Source organism: Aethalodelphis obliquidens, unplaced genomic scaffold, assembly GCF_003676395.1.
Source record: "Aethalodelphis obliquidens isolate GAN/ISIS:26980383/991018 unplaced genomic scaffold, ASM367639v1 scaffold14, whole genome shotgun sequence".
NCBI classification, from domain to species: Eukaryota; Metazoa; Chordata; class Mammalia; order Artiodactyla; family Delphinidae; genus Aethalodelphis; species Aethalodelphis obliquidens.
In genome coordinates, this window is record NW_020837958.1 from 4,551,821 (window position 1) to 4,576,321 (window position 24,501).

At 48.6% G+C, this 24,501-nt stretch overlaps 1 long non-coding RNA gene across 1 annotated transcript; it reads right to left on the reverse strand.

Annotated features, from left to right (window-relative positions):
• Positions 1 to 10,969: 10,969 nt before the first annotated feature.
• Positions 10,970 to 24,501, reverse strand: LOC113624786 (uncharacterized). The gene is made up of 4 exons (XR_003434458.1): positions 24,229 to 24,501; positions 23,392 to 23,443; positions 19,707 to 19,958; positions 10,970 to 13,228 (listed from the first exon to the last, which is right to left on the reverse strand). It is a non-coding gene; the product is annotated as an uncharacterized LOC113624786 (long non-coding RNA).

Below are 24,501 nucleotides of genomic sequence, written 5' to 3' on the forward strand. Positions count from 1 at the left end.
AAAGGTCCCATTAATGGGGGTGTAGCGTCCAGAAGGAGGGAGGTGATTATTCTGCTAGGCCTGGCAGGGGCCTGAGCAGGTCTGAGCAGGGTCCACTCCTGGGACCCCACAGTGAGAGAGACACTGCCTGGTGAGGGAGTTGGGTATTTTTCACCCAGAGAAGACACAGCAGGAAATGGGAACTGTCATCAATACCTCAAGGGCTCTCCAGTGGATGAGCAATTAGACAGATTCCTTCTGGTTCTAAGAGCTGGAGCGAGGACCAGCTGCTGGAAGGGATGGGAAGCCAGACTTCACGTGTTTCCTATTAAAACACGAGGGGCTCCCTTGATGGGAATAAGATCTCTATCACAGGAGTCATTCAAGTGAGATGGCAAAAAGTTGAGTCAGCATGAAATCATGAGTTGGACCAGGTGCCTCACCGCCGATGATGAGAATGTCTGGCCTCAGGAGATGCTCATAACTCTACTCCCACTATGATATTTTCTATGGCAATACATTAAGTACTTGCTAAAAAGTCAGAGGCCCTGGTCTTTTGAATCAGGCATTTCCCTTGATAGTGAGGTCTGGGAATCTGCATTTTAAGGTGATTCTGATATGCAACCAGGTTTGAAGGTCACTTCTATGAGGTCATGGGGGCAGCAACATCCCTCAACCCCTTCCCCCAATTCACATTATAGAGATGCTCACTGTCTCCCACTCAGCCCCTCAGCCCCTCAGGCCTTCAGCCTCAGGCCTGATCTGCTGCAGGCCAAGGGGTGCTGACTGGCTGAGGCAGAGTTTATGCCTGGTTGTTGGTCCTTTTCCATCATGATCCTCTAGGGAAGCAGGAACCTGGTCTGTAATATATACAGGGTGGGGAGAGGCATCCCTGAGGCCTGGACTATTTCTCTGATATGTTTGCCAATAACAGGGGGTGGTGGTTAATTATATGTGTCAACTTGGTTGGGCCATGGTGCCCAGATATGGGGTCTAACATCATTCTGGATGTTTCTGTGAAGGTATTTTCAGATGATATTCATGTTTTTTTAAGTTGGTGGAGTTTGAGCAGATTGCCCTCCATAATGTGGGTGGGCCTCATCCAATCAGGTGAAGACCTGAATAGAACAAAAGACTGACCTCCCCCAAGCCAGAGGGAATTCTATAGCAGACAGCCTTCAAACTTGAATCACATCATTGGCTCTTCTCTTGGTCTCTAGCCTATTGACCCATCCTGTAGATTTTGGACTTGCCAGGCTTCATAATTGTGTGAGCCAATTCCTTTAAATAAATCTAGTATATGTACATACATATACACGTACACACACACACACACACACACACCAACCACGATACCTGGTGGTGTAATATATATATACACACATACACACACACCCTGTTGGCTCTGTTTCTCTGGAGAATCATGACTGAAACACAGGGCGACAGACCAAGGCAATCAACAGAGGCATCCCACAGAGCCGAGCTCCCTGGGCACCAGGAACTGCCAGGCATAGAGGCGGCACAGAGAATGCGAAAGCTCATTCTGCCCAAACCATTTCCCTCTGCTCTGAAGTCGGTTTCAGAAACGCAGAGCGCTGGCAGGCAGGGAGATTATATGAAGTTCCTCCGAACATTCTCGGGAAATGCAGAGTGAAGCCACGCCAGAAACCCAGTCACTGGGGAGCCGGCAGGTGGGCTGGGACAGCTGACTGAGAGAGCATGCCTTAACCTGTCCAGACACAGGAGGGGATGCAGAAAGTGGGGGATGGAGGGAGCCTCCAGAGAACTTGGAAAAACTAGATAGAGATAGAGACCCACAGAGGCCAGCTCCCAAATCACCCTGAGAATCAAGGTGAGGAAAGTTCACAGAGAATGTTCCCAAGCCTCTGAGATCCCAGACCCCCAAATCAAAAAGACCTAGGGGGTCATCCAGTCCAGCCCTCTGCCTCCAGACTGGACAGCTGGCAGTCCAGGCCAGTGGGTCCCCTATATTGGGAGTATTTGAAAAGAATATCATGGAAGAAGAGAGGAAAGAGGGGAATCGTGATGACATGATGACCATGACCTTAGCAGGTTTTGAGCACCCAGTGGGTCCCAGGCACTGAGCTCAGAGCTCTCCAAGCACTATCCCGTTGAATATGGACAGTAATAATACGCAGTATGTACTACTATTCCTGTGCCCATTTTACAGATGAGGAGACTAAGGCCCTGGTAAAGTAACACCCAGGTAGAAAGTGAAAGAACTGAAATTCACACCCAAATCAGCCTGATTGAAAGCCCTTGTTCTTAACCACCATGGAAGGAAGAAGAAAAATGGGTGGAGGGGAAGAAAAAGAGCAGAATTCTGCCACTTTATGAATAAGGACGCAGGCCCAGAAAGGACAAAGAACCTTCCTGGGGTCTCAAAGCTGGTGGTGCAGGCTGGATGTGAAGGTTGCAGAGCTGGACAAGGGACCAAATAGGAAAAGATGCGGGAAGGAGGGCCCCAGGCCTGGCTGGTCCCCCAAGCCCAGCAAGTGTGTTCTCAGACCCCGGAGAAGGACTCCTGCCAAATCTCCCTCCTGACAACCCTGGCATTCTACCTTTTGTGTCCTTCTCCTCCTGGATTTCTTTTTGAAGTATTGATACAAACACCCCAGAGAGGCATGGCATTCTGGGGTCCAGCTCGAACACCTTCAGCAGGGGTGCATCTATCTGGTAACTTTTTACAAATGTCTCTGGCACCCGGAGGTGAAAAACGTTAGCCCAACTTCAGGCTACCCCTTGAACGTAAGTGTAGGCAGTAAGTCTGAGAGAGATCCACAGAGAGGGCAGCCTGGGGAGAAGGGGAAATAGCAGGAAGGGGCTGTTACAGGCGCCTGATGGTATCCCCTGGCTCCTCAGATCTGCATTCCCTAAACTAAATGCCATCCTTCCTCCCCAAACCTCACCTTCTACCTGGCCGATGGCGCTGAGATTCTGGGAGTCATCCCCAATTTGCTTCTCTCCCTCCCCCATCCCGCCAACAACTGTGTCCTGCCGATCCTACCTCCTAGACTGACCTAGAATCCTTGTACTTCTCATCCCTCCACTGCTACCACCTAGTCTAAGCCATCACTTCTTACCCGGACTAATGCTACCACCTTCTACCTGGTCTCCCTGCATCACCTGTTGCCCTGCTCCCATCCATTTTCACTCAATAGCCCAAGTGGTCTTTTTAAAACACAGATCTGTCCAGGTCCATGACTCCTAAAACCCTTTCCATGGTGCTCCACTATCTGCAGGATAAAGCCCAGACTGCTAAGCGGTGCTTACTAGGTCCTCTGTTATCTGACAGCTACCCACTTGCCTGATCCTACCTCCTGCCACTGCCCAGGGCACTCTCCACTCCAGCCATCTAAGCTCATTGGGGTTCCCTCACCTGCTCTCCTGCACCTCCCTGCTTTTGCATGTGCTGTTCCACCCCCTAGATTTCTCCCTCTTCCCCATCCCCTTGCCCTTTTGTGGAGCCCACCGTTTAAGAGGTAAGCCAGGCATCATCGCTTCTGGGAAGTCTTCCGGGATCTCCCCCACCCCCGCCCCTACACCAGGCAGATGGCCTGGGCTCTCGGCATTCACGGCAGTCTGCACGTTCCTCCACACTGTTTTTAATTATGCGTTGACTTGTCTGTCTCAGCTAGACTGTGAGCATGTGAGCTCTTTAAGTGATACAGGGATTGTATCTTTCTCATCACCAGTGACTAGCTCTGGTTCCGCCATGTAATTAGAGTTCGATGAGCATCTCCGAAATGAAGGCAGGTGTATAAGACGCCATAATGCCAGGCAGAAGGTGGTCAGACATGAGGCTATGATGAGAGGTACAAGGGAGAAAAAGGGGTTGATTCTAAGTCTTTCTGGAAGTGCTGGCATTGGAGAGGGGTCCCAAAGCACGGGCAGGGTTTCAACAAGCAGAGATGGGATGACAAGAGGGCGCTGGGGGCTCTGCTAACCGTTTGTATAAACACAAATGTCGATGCTGGCATTGCAGGCTCAGAGGCAGGTCTGAGACCCAACCTTAGCATCCAGTCCACTGGAGTCTCGACCTTGCCCTTCCAGCCGTGACAGTAGGGGATCCGGATCCCCACGGCAGACTGCTTTTCCTTTGGGCCACTGGAAAAAGCAATACATTTGGGCCTTTAAACAGCTTGGCCAGATTCTCCATTGTCCTGATTTGCCTTTATTCACAATGCAGCTTGGTCTCACTCGGCACTCTTTGCTATTTCCTTGTTACATCCTCTGTGGGCCCATGGCCTGCAAGTAGCTGGAAGGGAACCAGAGCCTCAGGGCAGTCGGGGTTCAGGAAGACTCAGTGGCTGAGCCTTTCCTGTCACTTGGGACCCTCTGCTCTTTGGGGCTATGTGGATACGGGTGGTAAGACAAGTTTCTGTGCTAAGAAGAGTATTTGGACATCTTGACAAGGTCTCTATATTAACCAGGAACTTGAACGAGTGTCGCCAGAAACCCACAAACAAGGCGGCGTATTTTTTCCCAAATTGGTTGTTCGTATTCAGGAAGCTGGCTGCGGGCTGGGAGTCAGCACACATGCGTGCAAGTGGAAGCCAGGCGACCATGCCCCTTGGCTCACTGGCACTGGGAGCTTAGCTGAGCAGAGGCTCACCTGGTGCCCAGGAACACAGGATCAAGAGATTTGCCTTGCTGGCAGTTCAGCTGTGCTTTTGATTAAGCAACAAAAAAATGTAAAAAGCAAAACCAACAACAAAACAGAGAAGAAAAGTTATTCAAGGTGAAATGGTTAAGTTGGGTGGACTTCCGATGTCTGAGAAACCAGAGCGTAACTGCTTTTGGAACCCACCCACTCTTGGGAACAAGAAGCGGGTGGGAGAGGAGGAAGGGAAAAGAGAGGGAGGGAGGGATGGACTTTTCTGGAGACCTACATGCTAAGCACTGGGCTTTGCCTACATTGAGAGGCCAAGGGGCAGAGTGGTCAGGAGAGTGGGAAGCCAGAGCCAGTCCATCTGGGCTCAGTATCTGGCTCTGTCCTCTGCAACTGTGTGTCCCTGGACTCTGCGTAACCATTCTGAGTCTCTTTCCTCAGTAGTGAAATACAAGTTGTTATGAAGATTAAATGAGCAAATACATATAAAGAGTTGAGAACTCAACCTGGCACATAGTACGTGTTCCCTAACTGTTGGCTATTATTATTATTATATTAACTTGTTTAATCTTAACCATAACCTATGAGGTATATGCTTTTATTCTCCTTGGTTCTCAGATCAGGACAAGCTCAGAGAAATTCCCTGCCCAGGTCACACAGCTGGTAAGAGGCAGAGATGGAACCAACTCCAAGTTGGACAATCTCCTTACACCTGTGGTAGGAGCCTGCTTCACCTCTGACTCTGGTTGATGACAGGACTGGTCCTGGCTCCTCAGATCTCAGTCCCATAACGGAGGCTCCATTCACCCCCAACACATGACCCCACATGATGGGGTTCGTGGAACACAGTGGGTCTTCCTTGGTGAACCCCTCCCTCTATTCTCCTCACAGAGGTAGGAATCATGGACCAGAAGGGATCAACAGAGCATCCTGCGGACCTTCCTTCTCACCTGGGATGACAGAGCAGTGGGCTGAGAGTCAACAGATTTGGGTTCCAGCCCCAGCTCTGCCACTAACCCAATGGGGGACCTTGGGTAAGTCATTTTCCCACTCCCTAAAATGAAGGAGTTGGATTCAACCATCCTGAGCTCTCTGAGGCTCTGTGTTTACACTTTTGAGGATCCATGTCACATCTCACATAATAAGATGAAAAAGTGTTTCAGCCAGTTGACCAAAATCAGAAACGATAACCCACCTGTTAAGTGTCCCTTGCAAGCACATCCGTTTAGGACATACCATCAATTCAATGGGCTTTGAGAAGAGGTAGGAGAGCAGGGAGAGAACCCCTGTTTACTTTGTACATCCCGGATTTGACGCTTCCCCACTCGAGAGCTCACGTAATCCACCCACAGCAGCCTGGAGACACAGGCACTGCTGGTGATGTCGTTTTACAAAGGAGGCAACTGAGCCTCAGAGAAGTCAGGTCAAACCAGTAGAGATGACCTTGGAACCCACAGATTTCTGACTCCAAATCCATGCTCCTCACAAGATTCCAAGCGAACACATGACTTCACATTTTGTTCTTTTTTAAGCGTCTTGCTGTTCTTGCACGATCTCCCCTCCACCTGAAAGCAGGAACGAGATCCAGTTCACATTTTACCGCCCCCAATCCTGGCTGCTCCGGAACGAAACAGTCTGATCAGGGCCTGGAAAGCTTGACTGTGAATGTCTAGCACATGGCTCGTTGGTGTCTTCTGAAGTCAGCCAAGCTGAAGCGTGCCTGGGGGGTGAACGATCGTGTCCCCGGTGCCGCAGAACCCACTCCGCATGTGTTTCCCATCCTCCACGGTCCTCCCGTCCTATCTGGGTTCCTTCTTTGCAGGCGGTTTACCAGATATCTGGCATCAACCGCGTCCGTTGTATCTGGCCTGGTCCGCTGTCTACTGCAGGGCGGGGGGGGGGGGGGGGGGGGTGAGCCACCGCCTCTTCCTGTCCCTCCTTAGGCAGCAGAGCACCCAGTGTCTTCCAGGCAGAGTTGGGGGCTTAGAGTCAGGCATGCCTGGGCCCACAGCCTGGCTGTCTGCCTTTTATTGATCATAGGATTCTGGCAAATCACCTCACTCTTCTGGGCGGCAGCTTTTACGTTTGAAAAATGAGGGGACTGTTTCCTCTTAAGAGTTATATACAGATTAAGGTGCACAGTGCTTTAGATCCAGCTTTGGTGGAAGCACCAGAGGGGCTGCTGGGAGGGAGGAAGGGAGAGGATGCGGAGGTGAGGGGCAGGGCCCGTTGGTGCCCCACCCGTCCCACTGGAGCAGCTCCCCTGCTGTGTCTGGTTTACGTGGCAAGTTTGGCTTGTGAATTTGGTTGGAGGAAAGGGTGATGCAGCTGAAAGTATAAAATTCGCGGCTGTAGTTATTTGGTGGAGGTGCTGGGCACCCAGCGAGCACTTTATAAATGTTAGCGCTCTCCTCTTTCCTTCCTCTTGCCCCCATCATTTTCTCCCGCTGGATTCGTTATTCAGTGGCTCAGCTAAAAAGCGAACCCAAATGAATGGAGAGAAGGCAGCAGCGGGAAGAGTATGGAGTGCTTTCAAAATATCATCACCCCGGGGGAAATCCACTGTCGGGGGTCGGGATGCGGGTCAAGGAGGCTGTGACCCAAACACAGCAAGTCATGTCACAGACCCCACAGCAGCTCCACACCAAGGGCCTGCTGCCTGCAATGAGCACCAGAAAAACTCCGGCGCAGACCCCTGCTCCGCCCACAAGCCATTCTCAATAGGCTTTCCTCCTCCTCTGCTGAAGGGAGGACCCACAGGGAAACAGGGAGGTTTGAAGATGTGTGAAGGGGCCCAGGAGGCGGGGAGGCCCGAGTGAGCTGGCCTGGCTGCTTCTTTCAAACGAGCAGGGTATGCCGGATTGTGAGGGCTCCATGAGAGAAGAGAACCTGCCATCAACCGGGCACAATTTGCACAGATGCTCTGAAAACACAGACCTGCTCCAGAGAGCAGCTCCGCAACTGGAGCCACAGCGCCACCTTCAGGCTTACATCCACCTTGCATTTTCCCTGCAAAACCACTTCTGGACTGCAGGGAATATGCGGGGGGCTCAAATCCGATACACTAATCCTGCAAGATGTTGTGCTGCTGATATGCTGAGACAGATGAGCTTGGAGTGGGAAGAAAGGCCATTGCTAACAAGTATATCGATGCCAGGGTGTCGGGGCCGTGCCCCAGGCAGAAACTGGCAGAACTGGAAGCCAACCTTCCATCTTAGAGACAGGGAAACTGAGGCTCAGGGACCTGCCCTCAGTTACCTAGTGAGTTGCAGGCAGAGCTAGGATGCTCTTAAGCATACCATGCCTCTCAACTCGGATGGCTGTTTTCCACAACAACTGCGCTGTGTAAGAGACAGCTGCCATGAGCCTGCAACACACACCACAGAGTGGTTTCTTCTCACTCTGAAGGACCAGAAGATGAGACTGAAGATGCAGCTGCATATGAGCGTCAGAATGTGGGCTCCATGGAGCCCAAAGAGAGGCCTCTGCTCTCATAATGGATGTGAAGGGGTTTCATTCATAGGAGTCACCTACCTTCCTACACACCCTCACACGGCCTCTCCATCTGGCAAACTCCTACTCCCTTTCATGACCTCCTCACAAACTGCTGTCTTGTGAGGCCTTCTCTGACCCATCCTCCATGCCCGTGGACTCCATCATTCCTGCCTTGTGCCACCCCTGTACCTACTTGAGACATCGCTTATTGGAGGGATCCCCCTATATTAGGATGACTTGTGTGTCTATTTATCTAGATGGGGAATTCTGGCCAGGAACCAGATCTTATTCTTCCCTGTGTCTCCAAAGCCCAGCCAGAGCCAGGCACAGAACAGGCAGGTACTAAAAAAGTGATGGATGATGGATGGATGGATGGATGGACGGAGGATGGATGGAGGATGAATGGATGGATGGATGGATGGATGATGGATGGATGGATGGAGGATGGATGGAGGATGGATGGATGGAGGATGGGTGGATGGATGGATGGATGGATGGAGGATGGATGGATGGAGGATGGGTGGATGGATGGATGGATGGAGGATGGATGGATGGAGGATGGGTGGATGGATGGATGGATGGATGGATGGAGGATGGATGGATGGATGGATGGAGGATGGGTGGATGGACTGGAAATGGGCTAAGTCTAATGGATGGGGTATCACTCTTTTATATCCTAGAAGAGTAATGGCATCTGTTCTAAGGAGACATACATCTAAGAGCTTCTGTTTCTACGCCAATGCCAAAAAAGCGTAACTGCAGAGGTACGTGTGAAGAGGAGTGGTGTGTTGACATCACCTGTTAGCCCCCCCTTCTAACTGCCTCTTTCTCCTGGTTCCCCAGGGAACCTGGTGGAATTCAGACAGAGATTATGGAGATATCGTTCCTGGGATGCCTGTACCAGAATCGCCTGGAGAGGTCATTAGAATGCAGGTTCCTGGGCCCTGCCCTCAGGGATTCTGACTCAGTAAGTCTGGGGCAGGGCCTGGGTATCTGAATGTTTAGTTAGCCTCACCCAGGTGATTCTGATGCATAGGTAAGTTTGGCCACCACTCACTGAAGAGGAACAGCATACAGGGACACGCCAGGTATTGCCTTTGCTGACTGGCCCATCCAGAGAGGTTGAAAAATTGACCTGAAGTCCCACAGATATTAGATGGCAGGAAGTGCCTGGAGAGTCCTCTGACACCTAGAGGCCAAGAGGGAAGGAAGGGCCTCTAACTCCTCCCACCGCCACCCCTAAACCTGGCCCCAGCCTGAGGAGGCTGGCACACTTGCTGAAAAGATGGCCTTCCCCTACCCCACAGGACGCCGTGAGTAGGGCCTGCCTTGTGCTCCCTGATCCCTCGCAAAGCCCAGAGTGGCAGGGTTTACTCCGTGTTTACCAAGGCAGAGAAGCCAGCAGCTGTTTTCAGTGTCTGTTTCTACCTAAACAGAGCTGTCGCTCCCAAACACGGGCTCTGCCAGCAAACATGACCAGACCTGGAACGCTAGCCCCAGTTGTGTTCAGGCTGGAAAGAGCTTAAGGACGATGATGGAACCAGAAGATCGTTCTGGACCCGAGAATGGCCAAACATGTTGGCAACTCTAAGTGGGTGAGCAGCCCTCCCAGGCCAGCTGGGGAGCCCCTGGAAGGAGGGGAAAGGGCCCATCGGAAGGCAAAAGAAAACATACACCATCGCCCAAACCCCTGCTTGTCCCTGTGTTCCAACAGGACCTACCCTCCGGCCATACTGGGCCTTTTGTTGAGCACCTACTATGTGCCAGGCCCTGTATTTGGTGCCTTACTGTTTTGGTTCATCCTCACTATAACCCTCAGGAGACAGATAATATCGTTATGCCAGTTTCACATATAAGGAAACTAAGATCCAGAAAGATAAAGTGACTTGTCCAGATCCTGAGCTGGTCAGACTAGCTGCAGAGTCAGAGCTTCAATTCAGGTTCCTCTGCTTTTTTCCAGGTTCCCTTGCTGCCCGCTGTGCTATTCACCACGTACAGCCCAGGCTGTCCGGCCTCCCTGCCTCTGTCCACGCTGCTCCCTCAATGCAGAACGCCTGGCCCCTGACAGCCCCTGAACAGCCTCCTCCTGCTTCTTCAGACCCAAGTCACAGGCCGCTTCTTCCCCAAAGCCCTCCTGGATCCCATCTCCCATAAGTAGAGAAGTTAATTGCTACGTTCCCATAGCACATTGCCGGGCCAGTATACAGCCGCATTTTCACCTGCCTTACAATCGCTGATTTCCATGACAATCTCCCTAGATTTCAGTCTCCAACCCTGTCTCCCCCACCCCCCAGATCCTGCCCACCACAGCCCTGCCCCAGGGCCTAACTCAGTCGTTTTCCCTCATCAGGCCGTCCCTTTGGTGAATCACACAGGTCCACCGCCCACGTGGAGACTGAGTTCAGGTGCCCCCGCCACCACTCTGGCCAGTGGCTGCCATCACCACTGAGGGCAATGCAGTCGATTGGTCTAACGGATGAGCACTGAATTCTAAGCTAGAAGACCTAGGTGTGAGACTTGGCTCTGAAACTCATTCACTGTGTGGCTTTGGCTAAGCCACTGGGCCTCAGGGTCCATCTGTAGACCGCGTGGGTGGATGGAAGAGAGGAGCTCTCTGTTCATGGCTCTGTCAAGCACTGCCTATGCATTGAATGGAGCATCCTCTCTGGGGCATTTGCATCCTTATCAAGGATCTAATCCATTGAGCGCTCAGAGAGGCTGTGGGGTGCCTACCTGATGGAGACAAGGCAGGCTCAGCCGGAGCAGGGGGTTCTCACTGCGAGTGAGGGTGGGTCAGCTGAAGGGCCTTGCATCCCAGAAAAGGACGGTGGAGCTGACGCTGTGGGCGCTGATCCCTCGCAGGGAAGGACAGGGAAGTGGAGGTTGGGACCACTCACCTGGCACTGGTGTCGGGGGTGATGGGAAGGGAGCTTCGCCCTCCCTTAGACACCACTCAAGAGCCTGCTCGCTGTAGGAAACCTGGTTATCAAACGACCAGGTGCTGGGCCAGTGTTAAGTGGCAGCAGGATTGAGTAGGGAGAAGTTCTGAAAACATCTCAAGAATCTCTAGGACTCAGTGACACAGGCAGGGAGCAAAAAAGGAAGCAAAAAGATGGCCCAGAGGTTTGATCCTGGGGTGATGAGGTCTGGAGAGTGATGGGCAGACACACCTGTCGAGGAACAGGCTGAGGGCCTGGGAGGCTGGTGTGGAGGGGAGGGGAGGGGCCCAGGACAGAACACCCGGCTTCCAGTCTCCTGTACTGCCCTTTACCTCGAGCAGGTCACTGTTCCAGTCTGAGCCTGTTTTGTCATCAGTGAAATGGGGGGAAGGATCCTGCTTACCTGACAAGGACGATGTGAGGCTTTCAGGCACGAAGGTATGTATGGCGCCTTGCATGATAAGGCAGTCGTAAACAGTGATGAGCTCGCCACCCATCTGTATTCCACAATGTAATAATAACAGCTAGCATTTATTGATCCCTTGCCATGTGTGCCAGGCGATGTGATAAGTCATTTGTTTATCATGATCTGAACTCTTCTTACCCCAAACTCTACAAGACCCCTTGCATTTTGTGGATGGTATACTGAAGATCAGAGAAATTAGACAACTTTCCCCAAATCCCACAGCTGGAAAGGGGCAGTCACCTTCACCAAGCTTTGGTCAGCACCTACCAGGTCCCGGGCACTGGCGGGAACACAAAGGGTGTACAGCCTGGCTTAGGTCTTCAAGGTACCTCAGGGCAGCTACCAGCCTACAGAGGAACAGGTCTCTATGAGCTTTAAATATTTGTTCTGGAATTCTATTCTCTCTGCTGTGAATGTTGCTGGGACAGGGGACAAATATCTCCTGGCTTGACCCTCTGCGAGCTGGGCGCTGGGAAAGGATGTCAAGCCCTGAGACCGTTGTTCATGATCGTGGCTGCACCCACCTGCCCGCCTTTTATCCAACTTCTCTGGGTGCCATTATTCAGGCCTGAGCCATCACCAGGAGCTGCAAAGCAGTTAATTACAGAAGTATAATCCCCTTCGTCACAAAGAGCTGATCTCCTAGGGTTGCGAGAAGATAAGACTTATGCCTCTTTCAATTCCTTTATTCTCTCATCAACATAGATTCATATTTCAGCTTCCCGCATCGGAAACAAAAAAGGAAACCTGCTCAGCCCACTGCTGCTGGAGAGAGATAAATTAGGCTACACAAAGAGCCAGTCCTATAAACTGAATCTCTTTCCCTTCCTTTCATGTTGATGATTATAAACAGAGTCAAGGGCAGTTGAAATACATTCCTCTGCCTGCCTGCCTGCCTCGTCCTACTCAGAGAGAGGAGACAAGCGCAGCGATAACAATCCGATGGTACCGGGGGAAGAGGGGTGCAGGCTCCTGCATGATCTGACGCCGGCCTGGTGAGCAGATCAGATAGAAAGACCTTTGTTTCTTGCCACTCCCTGGTCACAAAACTGTTTCAAAAGGCCACAGAGAGAAGCTGGACGCTGTGCCACTGTGAATGCTTTCGTTTTCTTGATGGCAACGTGTGCGATGCTATTTGCTCAAAAGAAAGGGCCTTGCGATTTGGCGGCCCACGTGGCGGGACGGTGCCAGGGCTCCCGGCCAGTTTTAGTAATGTAGACACAGGTCGGCCAGCAGATCAGACCGCAGAACAAGGCCAGTTTTAGCAGCCCTGAGGAACAGATTCAGGCTCTTCAGAGAAAAAAGAGCCCACTTACTGAGAGCGGTCCCCAGTGAAATGATATTATCCGTCTACATAGCAAGCGGGGTGGGTTCTTTTGATCACTGGCATTGCCTTTGCACTGCTTGTGTTGCGTTTTCAGGCTTCGCTGGAGTTACTAACTGTCGAGGGCTCCGCTGGCATGGGAGGAACAGGGGGACCACAGAAATGAACTAATTTGCCCAAGGAAACAGAGCAATTGGTGTCAGAACTGGGGATGACAGAGATTCTGATGGTAACAACTGACCAGGCACTTACCGCAGGGTGTCAGGCACCTGCCGACTCCCAGAGTCCCCGCGCCAAACTGCCACGCGATGCTGCCTCGATGTGCTCCTTTCAGGGGTCCTGACTCTCCTCAGAGGCTTTTCAAAAAGTTTCTGATTGGGGGAAGGGAAAATCTAATTTTTGAAAGATCAGAAAGGGAGAAAGGGAAGAAAAGAAACTGAAAAACAAGAGCCAAGTTGGTCTCTGCAATAAATGTCATCCCACAAGATGCAAGACAAGACTCTTTAATAGACTTGCAGATTCAATTATCCCTTTATATTTCCAGCAGACTGGTCGTCGTCTAAATCATTCTTTCCCTGTAAACACACCCTAATTCACCAATAGAATAAAAACAAATCATGTTTGAAAGCCGTGTCGCTTCTGAGCCACCACTCTTCAAAGACACACACCTCGTCCCCGGCTCCCGAGGGAAGAAGGTTAATAAAAGGCTTGGGCACTGTCTCCAGTTCAAAGCCTGGGGCCCGTCTCACAGATGGCTAGGAAGTGCGCTAGGAGGCTGAGGCTGAATCAATCTTTTCCATTCTGGGGCTTTTAATGGCTGTTTGCCTCTCTGCTCCTAGACACCCTCCCTCAAGCCTCCAGAGGAAGGACAGTAACTCCTGCCTCTGTCTGGATCATTCCGGTTATTTTTTCCAGAAGCCTTTCCAAGTGTGATATCGCAGGTGAACGCCAACACCGTCGATTCTCTAACAGCTGCCAGTGGAAGGACACGGCCCACCCAGCCCCAGTTTTCTGGGAAGCCTGGCCTTTCTACGGGGCTGCACCTGTCTCGCCAAGAGGGGGACCCCAACCCTGCGCAGCGCCTACCTGTCAACTAGCTCCTGAATGAACTTCCCTTCTCAGTCCATTCCTCTCCAGTGTGTTTTTTTTCTTTCTTTAGCTTTCATCATTTTTTTAAGTTATAAAAGTAATACCTGCTCTTTGTAATACACTATTCAGTTGAGTTGTGCAAAGAAGAGGTTTCCTCATTCTTCTATAATCCAGTTCCACATTCCTGAGTAGTCAGTTACCAACAGTCTCATGTGTGTCCCTCCACATGTTTCTTTTGGTTCATGTAGATATTCAAGATTACCTGGAACCCAATTTTTGCCTTTATTTGCAAATATGGGATCAAACCATATATATTTCTCTACAACTTACTATTTAGAATTAACAAAAGAGCCTGGACACCTTTTCAGGTCAATACAGAGATGCTGGGTTCATTCTGCTTAATAAGGTTGCATGCATGAGATTATGTAGATGGCTGTACCATAACTTTCCAAACCATCCTAGAACCCTTGGCTCTTCCAGATATTATGTCTCCTGGATATCGTGATATTATATAATGCCTACCCATCCTATCTATGAAAGCCATGGCTTCTCTCTATCTATAAACTGTCCATCTTTGGCAAGGCCCTTTCCAGCCTTACTCCTATGATGTTACCAAAAGCAGTCCCTGACAAGGGAGTCCTGGCCTTTCAGGCTGGACTCAGACAGACTTATAGAAGCGGGTTTCACTGCCATGAAATCTGGACTTCCTTTTGGCAATGAATACAACATAAAAGCATAAGTAAACCCTTAAGACGTCATGAGCAGGCATGCAAAAATACTACGTGTAGTCCTAGACGTGACTACAATACCCACCAGAAAGACTTCAGAAAACAATCCTTGAGAACACAAAAAGAGGCTGTTTACCAAAGAACGATTTTTATAATGCTCTTGCTGCATTTTATTAGAGCGGGAAGAGGCCTGCAGTGGAGAAGGCTACAGAAGATTTCTGTGCTCATTGAAACTGAATGCTAAAACAGCCTGGGTCCGAAACGTTTCAAAACTGGAAGTAAATTCTCAGAGGCAAACTGCTTTTCTGGAGCTCTTCTATGGAAGTCACATCCAAACAGTTTTAGAAATCAAAATGAAATCTTACAAAATGTCTTAAGAGTTTGTATCCTTAGAACTAGTGATTTTTTTTTTCTGGGACTCTATCCCAAAGAAATAATCAGCAATGCCAGCAAAGATACAAGTCAAAGGATGTTTATCCCAGCATTACTTATAATGAAAAATAGAAAACAAGCAAAATGGTCTACAACAGGGAAACGTAATACTGCACAGCTATTTAAAAAGATGTGCACAGGGGCTTCCCTGGTGGTGCAGTGGTTAAGAATCCGCTTGCCAATGCAGAGGACACGGGTTCAAGACCTGGTCCGGGAAGATCCCACATGCTGCGGAGCAACTAAGCCCGTGCGCTACAACTACTGAGCCTGCGCTCTAGAGCCCATGAGCCACAACTACTGAAGCCTGCATGCCTATGGCCCGTGCTCCGCAACAAGAGAAGCCACTGCAATGAGAAGCCCCCACACCGCAAAGAGGAGTAGCCCCCACTAGCCGCAGCTAGAGAAAGCCCGTGAGCAGCAACTAAGACCCAACACAGCCAAAAATAATAAATAAATTAAAAAATAATAATAATAAAAAGATGTGCACAAAGGGTTGAATATTACGAATGAATGCTTATGTTATGATGTTAGTAAAAAAGACAGATAAACTGTATATTAAAACTGTGCAAAGGGCTTCCCTGGTGGCGCAGTGGTTGAGAGTCCACCTGCCGATGCAGGGGACACGGGTTTGTGTCCCGGTCCGGGAGGATCCCACATGCTGCGGAGCGGCTGGGCCCGTGAGCCATGGCCGCTGAGCCTGTGTGTCCGGAGCCTGCTGCTCCGCAACAGGAGAGGCCACAACAGTGAGAGGCCCGCGTACCGCAAAAAAAAACCAAAAAAACAAAATAACAAAAAAAAAACTGTGCAAAAATATACATAGAAAACACTGGAAGGAAATACGTCCACCTACTAACACTGGTTATCCCTGGGTGATAGAACGATGCGTTATTTTTCTCCCTTTTCTCTTTTACTTTTATAAAAAATTTATAAACTTTTCTAAAATGAGCCTGCGTTATTTTTATAATGGACTAAATTAAATAGTTTTAAACTACACACAAAAGATAGAACTGACTCTACTATTTTGGGGATCACGGGGGGGTATGTATGAGAAGAGATGGGTGTGGCTAAAGTTCAGGGTTTTCTGGGATGGGGGCAGTGATGAAGGAAGTCCCCCCACTTTCTGGCATCTTTAAGAGTGTGGGTCTTAAAATGAAATATCTTCTGCAGAACAAGCAGCAGAAATGTCAAAGGGATGATACTGTCAATTCACTCAACATGCAGTGTGCATCCACTACATGCCAGGAACTTGGCATGAAATGACCAACTTCGCATTCTAGTTTATTAAAGAACAAGGCTACACTTTGTCCCCACTACCATACATGTAGCACACTGATGATCTTGATTTTCTCTCTATTGTTCTCAGAGAGTCAAACAAAAAGAAAAATGAACAAGTTGTGATTTGCAATGGATTCAAGAAAGAACATACTGGAAGTAGCCCCAGGACCTTCAACTGACTCTGCTAAGAGTGTGTGTGGTTTTTTTTTTTTTTTTTTTTGGTATGCAGGCCTCTCACTGTTATGGCCTCTCCCGTTACGGAGCACGGGGTCCGGACGCGCAGGCTCAGTGGCCATGGCTCACGGGCCCTGCCGCTCCACAGCATGTGGGATCTTCCCGGACCGGGGCACGAACCCGTGTCCCCTGCATCGGCAGGCGGACTCTCAACCACTGCGCCACCAGGGAAGCCCCAGAGTGTGTGTTTTTCATTAGAGACAGCTCAGGGAAAAGATGCAGGCAGGCAGTTATCAAACTAAGGTTTGTAATTTCCGCTGTCTGTTCTGAAAGTTCTTGACTGATCTCAGCAGGACCATTAAACAGTTATTAATCCATTCATTCAGCAAATATTTATTGAATACCTACTATGTGTTAGTGCTACTCCAGGCTGGGGGTAGTGCAACAAATCAGAGTCCGCCCCACTGATAGCACTTATATTCTAATTCAGGAATAGGCAATAAATAAAAACATAAACTACACTCAGCCAGGTCATGATCACGGCTATGGAAAAAAATAAAATAAAACCAGGTTACGAGAAAAGTCTGTTTTCTAGATAGGGTATTTTAAAAAGTGCTCCCTACAAAGGTGACATTTGAGCAACTATCTGAATAAACTGATTGAGTGACATGAACATACAGAGTAGTTTGCTATGTTGAAAGAACAAGTGCAAAGGCCCTGAGGTAGGAATGCAGCCAGAAAACCAATCTGGCTGGAGCACTGTGAGTGAGTGGATAGAAACTGAAGTCAGGGATATAGCCAGGAGCCAGATGGTGTAGAACATGGTAAGGACTTCAGATTTTATTCTAAGAGTAAAAAGGACCCCTGGATGGTTTTGTGATGGGGGGGGGTAAAGTGATCTAAGTTTAAAAAGATTACTCTGGGTACCATATGGGGGATGAGAATATAAATAAAAATTCAGACTAGAAAGCTATAGAAGAAATCTAGTGAAAGATGATGATGGAGATGGTGAGAAGTAGTAGGATTCAGATATATTTTGAAAATGGAATTCACAGGATTTGGGGATAGACTGAATGTGCGGCAAGAACAAACACACACAAAACAAAACAAAACCAAAAAACGTATCAAGGAAAATTGTAAGGTCTTTAGCATGAGAAGCTGAGTAAATGGCAGTACGTTTAATGATATGGGGAACCCTGCGGGAGGACTGAATGTTTTGTTTTGTTTTAAGGGAACATAGTGGATGTTGTTGGTACCCAGCCCACATCCGTAAGCCTTTCCACTTCAGTGCACACCGGTGGACTTCCGACTGCCAGCATTTGCATCTCTTTGCCTGAGAGCTTTTCTCCCAAGCTGGAGAATCCACTCTGTGTGCCCAGCACACTTTATGGGAGCAGCCCTCAACCACTGACACTCAGAAGGCAGTGCATAAATATCCCCACTTCCTCCCCTGGTGGGATGCGGGAACAGTGGATAAATCTGACACGTGTGCTCTACACCACTATTTCTCAGGGTTCACCAGTGGGATTAAGCTCCAGTCATCACAGTATCAGCTTGCTTGATAACACATCCCTTTATTGGTCTTTTCCCCTTTCCAGCTCATCCTCCCCAATTCCCTACCAATGGTTCCTGCACCTTCCAAATAAATTACCTGCACTTGAATCCTGGACTCTGGGTCTGGTCTGGCGATTCGAAACTAAGATGGGGAAAACAAGAGCACCTTCTAATTCCCTACACCCTGTATTTTTTCACAGCCACTGACCATCTCACCTTTTGGTTATTCTTTCTCATCATCTCTACTAGAACAGTAGTAGCAGAGTCAAGATAATCAGTGAACCACATGTGGTGGAGATAAAATGGAGTAATTTTAATAGGCCAGCTCGCCAACTGATCTCCCCCCATCCTGATCCCTGGCCTCTTCTTCTCCAGCCACTAAGTTCAGCTACTCCACTTTGCTTTTGCATTTTCAAAACCAATAAAAAATAGAAAGCACAACGCCTTATAAGACCATTTAGGGAGATGTCAAAATGGAAGAGGCAGGAGAATGACAGACCTTTTCTGTCCCCTCTTTCACTGGACAGTTCAGTAAATGCCTTGTGACATGAAGACCACAAACTATTATTAGCAGCAGCAGCAAATGCTATTTATTGAGCATTGACTCTAGGAGGAACTAAACTCTCTCATCAAAAGCCAGGGAGCAGGGAGACCTGACTTGCCATATGCCATACCTCCTGGGGAAGCATGCTTGTTTGTAAGGTAACATTTTATATGTCACAAATGATTCAGAATCATCATTTTCCATTTCCCTTCTGTTGACACGGATTGACTGTGGGAGGAGGTGGTTTAAAAAAGCAAAAGCTGCGGGGCTTCCCTGGTGGCGCAGTGGTTAAGAATCCGCCTGCCAATGCAGGAGACACGGGTTCAATCCCTGGTCCGGGAAGATCCCACATACCGCGGAGCAACTAAGCCTGTGCGCCACAACTACTGAGCCTGCGCTCTAGAGCCCACGAGCCAAAACTACTGAAGCCTGCCGCCTAGAGCCCGTGCTCCACAAGAGAAGCCACCACAATGAGAAGCCCACGCACCACAACGAAGAGGAGCCCCCCCTCGCCACAACTAGAGAAAGCCTGCGCACAGTAACGAAGACCCAACGCGCCAAAAATAAATAAAATAAAAAATAAATTAAAAAAAAGCTGCACAAAGACCCTTTGGTTTGAGCAAAAATGCTTGTTACAAATGCACTGCTGTCAGTGACCATCAGGCATGAGGTGATCACGAGCATCCTTTCTACAAAGGAGAAGTCAACAGACACACAGTTCCACTGGCGGTGAGGATGCTGAAATCCAGCCCCCCGGGCGGATCAAGGGGTCCTGAAGACTTTGGAATCCATCACACTTCAGTTTAGCCACTTACTAGCTGGTGACTTTCGCTATGTTATTTGGCCCCTTTGAGCCTTGGTTTCCTCATGAGCTAACTGGAGAAAATACACCCACTTCATAGGGTGGCTGAGATAAATCATGGCCAGCAACAGCAGAGGAAGCACGCCATCGATCTCAGCTCCCTTCTCTAGTGAACTATTTGCGCTGAAGGCAGCCTGGCCAATCTACTGTGACTCAGTAAAGACCTGAGAAAACCAGCTTAGTGATTCTCAGAAAAAAAGGACTGGACCCACCAGTAACGGTTCTTCCCCGGGCCTTCTGCGCTTCTTCCGAAGGCCTCCTCTGCTGGAGTACGAGCTCTTCCTGAACACGTGTCTTAACGCTTCAGTATCCTCAGCGCTGATTACAGTGCTTGGCCCATAGGAGGGGAGCAAGCTTGGTGTCGTGGAAATAGCACACTTCTGAGTTAGACTGGTCTGGGTTCGGGTCACAGTTCTGCCACGTGCCTTTGAGCAACTTGCTTCCTTAAACCTCAGGATCCTTATCTGTAACATGGGTGATAATATCTACTTTAAAGTGTTGTATGAACTGAGATAACAGAGGTAGAGCCTAATACCAGTGCCTGGCAATTTGTAGATACTCGAAAAAGAGTTAGCCTTTATTAACAGACATTTGCTGAATGAACTCATGGATAAAAAGAACTGAACTCCATTCAGTTAACAATGTACACACTCCCCGCCCCAGACAGAGTAGAAACATGCCATATCACATTTTCCTTTTTGTCTCTCAAGATGTAGCCACAAGTCTTTCTTATAGTAACAAAGATTTCTGCAAAACACACCACCTGCCTCTCCTCCATCCCAATGTGCACATAGAAGGAAAATCTGGTTACAAATAATGCTGAGGGAGTCTCACAACCTCTCCCCCCTCCAAATATATTAATTACAAATGGAATTCTCCACTTTACAGTGAAAGACCTGACAGACACCACCTAAACCAAGTGATCAAGGTTATCACCAGTAAAGAAACATACTGGCAGCATGGACCCCGATATTGTACACTGAGAAGGACACAGCACTGCTATGAAGGTTTCTTGCAGAAACTTCAAAACCCCAGTCTAATCATGAGAAAACATCAGGCAAGTCCAAATTGAGGGACAGTCTACAAAATAATGGACAAGAACTCTTCAAAAGTGTCAAGGTGATGAAAGACAACGAAATAAAGAGGAATTGGCGCAGGTTGGAAAATAGGAGACGTGGAAAATGAAATGCAATGTGGGACCCTTGATTGGATCTGAATAAAGTTTGCAGGTCAGTTTTTTTTTTGTTTTTTGTTTTTTAATGTTGAGGGCAGCCTTGAAGGGGAAAAGGACTGACAAGAGGTTCAACCGAGGGGTGAATGGAAGAGAGAAGGCTAATCCCAAGAATTGGGTGACCAGCTGGAGGTGAGAAAGTTTTATCAAAGGATTGAAGTCTAAGCTCCATTTTTTCCTCATTTTTTTAAACCTGAGTGCCAGTGATAGTCCCTTTCTCTCCTTCATCCCCAGCCCCTCCCATCCACCTGAGTCAGAGAATCAATCTGTGCCATCTCCACATAGTTTCATAGCAGCATAATTTGCTCCTGACATTTTCATCAGTTCTCGATATAAATATTAGACGGAATAATGTGGTAAAGTGCTTCTTAGACAAAATATGTCATTTAGGTGGAATCACCAAATTAGGATGTAGCCTTCGGTTCGAGGTTTTCTAAGAAGTAGCCCCCCTTGCTCCTCAGGGAGGAGGGGACCCCACATACTTAATTTCAGTTAAGTCGTAAAGTTACACAGGAGTCCAACTAAGGCTTTCATTTTATATTTGAGGAAAACTGGGGTCCATGGAGGGAAAGCTGCTCAGGTTCACCCGACGGGGTGGTTTAATAGAACCGCTGCAGGATGGCACGTTGCCTTCTCCAAGCTGCTAGTATTTACTGCAGCCTTATTGTCCCGACCAAGAAGGAGACCAGCTTACAAGCATTACACAGCAGCAGACATGTGGGCCCCACCTAGACCTCTGATTCAGACTCTTTAGACACTGTAGTCTAAGCATCTCTAGCAGGAAAATGTTCTGGAAGATACAGGTACAACATAGCAGATGCTGAGAGCCGCTGTTCTTCAAGCTGGACCGTGTGTGGCTATGTGTGTGTAGGCACACGCACATTTTAGGATTTCTAGGCTATATCTGAAGAGCTGCACTCTATCATTTCCATGTTCCTTCACTGATCCCCTGCCCTCCCCACCTCGGACAATGTTCCTCTTGCCTCTCTCCATTCTGTGTCCTTGCCCGTCTCGCGTCTTAAGGTCTACTCTAAGTGGTGTTTGGTCCCCTGACCTTTCCCAGCCTTCCTATGATGAGATGGTAACAGCTTGGTGCCAACAGAATCCATTCATATATTCTTTCATTCATGTATTGGAGACTATTTGGGGCCCTGGAGATAGACTATTACACAAGAAAGACCAGATCTTTACCTCCATTAAGTTTACACATTAGTAGCAGGAGTTAGTCAATAAACAATGGACGAAAGATACAAGAAGATAGCCATCATGAGGAGTGTTGGGATAAAAGTGAATCAGGATGATGTGATAGGAAGTAATAGGAGACTAGTTTGGGTGGTGAAGGAAGGCCTATTTGAGGAGGGAGCATTTAAGCTGAGAGATTCAGCTCTGTAGACACCTGGGGTTCCAGGCAAAGGGAATAACTAGTGCAAGGGCCCTACGGCAGGCCCAAACTTGGCAGACTGAAGAAAGACAGACAGTGTGGTGGATCACAGTGAGTGGAGAGGTGGAGAATGGTCACAGACGAATCCAGATCAGGTAGGGTCTTACAGGGCTCAGCAATTAGTGTGGGAAGACAATAATGGGTGGTTCTAGGTAGAGAAGTTACAGAATCTAATATATGTTTTAAACAAACATTTTGGCTGTTAGGTGGAGGATGGACTGGGGAGGGGCGAGCGTTGGAGGAAATGAGTCATGAGATTAGAAACAGGGAGACCAGATTAAGGGGGCTTGCAGTTAACCAGGTAAAGGGTGATGGTGCCTGGGTTAGAAGGTAGAGATGTGAACAGCAGATGGTTTTGGGATATGTTTTGGAAGAAAAGCTGATTGAACTTGTTGATGGACAAGCTGTGTGGAATGAGAGGAAGAGGGATTCAAGATTATTCTTGGGTTTTCGCCTTGAGCACATTGATGTGTGGTGTTACCAGTGGTTAAAATAAGGAACTCTGGGAGGGGAAGAGGGTGGAAAATGGAAATGGAGGGTTTTATTTTAGACACATTAAGTTTTTGATATTAATGAACTAACTGAAGCTTCCATCTCCTACTTTATATTTATCACCAGACACAGGACTATGAGATCCCAAACGTTGCCTTCCTTTTCAACTGCTTGTTAAGCAGGAATAAAGTGAAACATAACTGAATAAAATATTCAGTCTTTTGTAAAACACTTTTCTGTTCAGAGATTTGGTAGCAGAGCCACATCCTTCCTGGGCAGGCGTAAGCAGCCAATCAATCATGGTGTCACAGCAAGCAATTGTTCAGGGGGCAAACTAGTTAAAAATTTAATCCCATGATTTTCCTCTTAATCTCTTTTTCCCATAGCTTTGATCAATGCCCACAAATACGATATAGCAGCACTTTTCATTTAGATAAATGACTGAGTGGGGTACCTAATTAGTCTGTTTGTTATGAACCAATTGATAACTAAAATGACATGCTAATTACTAAAAATTGCACACTAATTTTGAAAGCACTTTATTAGCGCAAAAGCTATATTCCTGCTATCAAACGAAATGTCCTTTCTATTTACATTCATCAATTGTTCAAACCTACTTCTCTTGACTTTCTAAAGTCAAGTCTCAGCGTGCTGTGTACGTGAACAGTGCGCTTGAGAAATGTCTGCTCACCCTTACCCCACACTATAACACAAGCAATAGCGAAAGTTGTACCAATAGGAAGATTCCACGAACTTCTCAGCTACTTGGGAGCTTCTGCTGTACCCTGACAAAACAAACAAACAAACAAACGATCAGGCCACGAACCACATAAAACAACTAAGCAAAACTGAATGTGGGGATGTGATGAGTAATTGAGAAAGGGTGAATTTTGCAGCCCGTTCCAATGTGTCAAGGTCATTGCTGAGGACGATGGATCATGGCTCTGTTCACTAGATCTGCAAGTCGGGGGATATTCATTTGGTGACCATCTTTCTTATCATCTATAGCAAAATGCCTACTGCTTTCAAGTCCCACAGCATCTCTCAGGAGCCAAAATCCTTATGTTTCTTCAAGTAAAAGACATCATTTTAAAAATAAAAGTCAGTGGCTCTGGTCTCCTGCAGTCTTTTCAGCCCCCTTTACAGTGCTTCCTCCCCTTGGGTTTTCACTGCCATTTCAACAAAGGGTGAGAAAAGTGAAGAACGGTGCCGGCCACTAATGAAAACCAATACGGACCCCTTCTCTTGCTGGACATGGCCCCAGAAACAGGAGGAAAGTTTACCAGCAGGTGTGAGTGGTGGCTGGCTCGTTTCACGAATAAATCTTAAAGGAGAAGAAAATGGTTTTCAGGTTGCTAAGGCCTGTGTACGCACACGTTTTATGGAGATAAGTCCTGGTTACTAAGCATCATTGTGTCTGCCCGCATATTGCATCAGCCACTTCCAACAGCCCGATAATAACCTGTGCCGGGGTCAGTTTTCAACTTACTCATACTTGACTTGTCTCCCGGCCAGCTCCCCCCGCCTCCGTCCCTCCCCTCTCCTCCCTCCCCTCGGCCCCTCCTCTCACCGACAGGCTGCTGGCCGCTGGGTCAGGCAGAGCTGGAGCTTAGGCGAGAATAGAAGAGAAAAGGAACAGAGACCCCTCGCATTGTTAGTTTCCGAGGGGCTCCCGGGCAACCGGAGAGTCAACGGTACCGGCTCAGCACCGGAAACGGAAGTCGGGCGCGGGGCTCGGTCGCTGCCACGTTGCGTGTGGCGGATGGGATTGCCGAGTGGTACTGAGCTCCTGCTGCAGGGAAGAGGGGGCAGCGCTGCCTCTCACGCTCATTCTCTCGTTCTG